Source organism: Nanorana parkeri, unplaced genomic scaffold, assembly GCF_000935625.1.
Source record: "Nanorana parkeri isolate BGI_ZX_2015 unplaced genomic scaffold, ASM93562v1 scaffold274, whole genome shotgun sequence".
Taxonomy (NCBI): domain Eukaryota; kingdom Metazoa; phylum Chordata; class Amphibia; order Anura; family Dicroglossidae; genus Nanorana; species Nanorana parkeri.
In genome coordinates, this window is record NW_017306542.1 from 992,119 (window position 1) to 993,859 (window position 1,741).

Below are 1,741 nucleotides of genomic sequence, written 5' to 3' on the forward strand. Positions count from 1 at the left end.
CCGTGTAGACCCATTTTTTAATGCAATAACATCAGCAAGACATAGATATCTTAGGGTAGTAGAATAAATTGCACCATTCACTGGATTTTTATAAAGCAATATATATAAGTTGTGATAAATCTTTTAAATGAAATACTGCTTTTTCTTATCACTGCGTAAGATTTTAAAAACATGAAGGTCTTACGGCAGCCCAAACTATCTAAAAATTTAAAGGGCCACGCCTCCTCCAATGGGGGCGGGGCCAAATGTCACTGGGCCCCCTCAGCGCCCCTAGAGATTTAGCGCCAGGGGTCAATGCCCCTCTGCCCCCCCCCCACACTACACCCTATGTCACTGTGCTCTGGCCCTGCCCTCCAACCTCAGGAACACTGCTGATTTTATTGTCACTGTATAAAAACATACAATGTATGTTACACAATAATAAAAAACCTTTATACACATTAATAATAATTAAACCTATATAACAAGAGTCTATATATGATTCAAATGAATCAGTTTCTTTGAAATATGTGGTGATTGATTCAGAAGTACCAGTGCACAAGATACAAACTATTTTTATTTTTTTTACTCTTTCTGTCAGTATTGGTGCTTCACAGGGATGTATTCTCAGCCACCTGCTTTATACTATACTGTATATACTGATGATTGCCAGCCCTCCACAATAGGACTACTCTTATCAAATTTGCAGATGATACTATGGTCTCATCAAGAATAGTGATGAGACAGCTTACATAGAGGAGGTCAGGAATGTTGTTCGGTAGTCTGCCTCAAACAACTTGGGGCTGAATATAAAAAAAGGCAAAAGAACTTGTGGATTTTAGGAGAAATAGACAGCATCCACTTGAGTCACTTTTAATTAATGAAGAGCCTGTGGAGTTTTTTTGCTTTAAATATCTTGACATTCATATCTCGGACAGTGCCAGTTGGAAGATCAACACAGCAGTTGTAATTAAAGTTTAGAAATGACTGTACATTTTGTGAATCTTAAAAAAAGATAGAGAGCAAAGAATGTATTAATGTCTTTCTACCGCTATGCAGCAGAGAATGTGCTCACTGATGCCATCACAGTCTGGTATAGCAGTAGTACAGCTGAAGACAAAAGTCCCTTTATTAATTATTACAGTGGTTCAGAGAATCAATGGTAGTCAGCTGTCTTCTTTGAAGCATTAAAAGAAGTAAAAGAACCCTTTTCATCCCTATCAGTGGGGTAGGTTTGCTAAAAGAAAACAGGCTGTATACTTTGCAAGAGAAGGGTGAAGCTCTGCTGACTTGTATCCTCCAATCATTTGCAAGAAAAAAATACAGGGGTCTATTCACAAAGCTGCCGAGGGCAGCCGAGTGAATGACCGATCAGAAGTGAAGTGAGCCGAACACTGTTCGGCTATTCACTTCAGGCTGGTACGGCTGATTTCAGCCGTACATCGGCTGAAATCAGCCGTACATTGGCTTGCTTCGTGTGGCTTCGGATCAGCCGAACATGCACAGCTGCTGTAAAAAAAAAAAAATTAAAAATCTCCCGGGGGCTCTGGGAGCCCCCCGCTCCCGGCCGCCAAGAAGAGAAACCCCACTGTGTCTTTTTTTTTCTTTATTCTGACACGAGCGATGTCAGAATAGAGAAAAAAAAAAGACGAATTCCCATTCAAAAGCATTGGGAGTTTACTATTGGCTATTTCAATTTGCAATAGCCAATAGTAAACTAGCATTGTACCCGCCCTCTGCTGATGGACCTGATGGGGAACTG

At 40.4% G+C, this 1,741-nt stretch overlaps 1 protein-coding gene across 1 annotated transcript in view; it reads left to right on the forward strand.

Annotated features, from left to right (window-relative positions):
- SVEP1 (sushi, von Willebrand factor type A, EGF and pentraxin domain containing 1) overlaps positions 1-1,741 on the forward strand; it is a 294,647-nt gene that overhangs the window by 204,373 nt on the left and 88,533 nt on the right. The window lies entirely within an intron of this gene.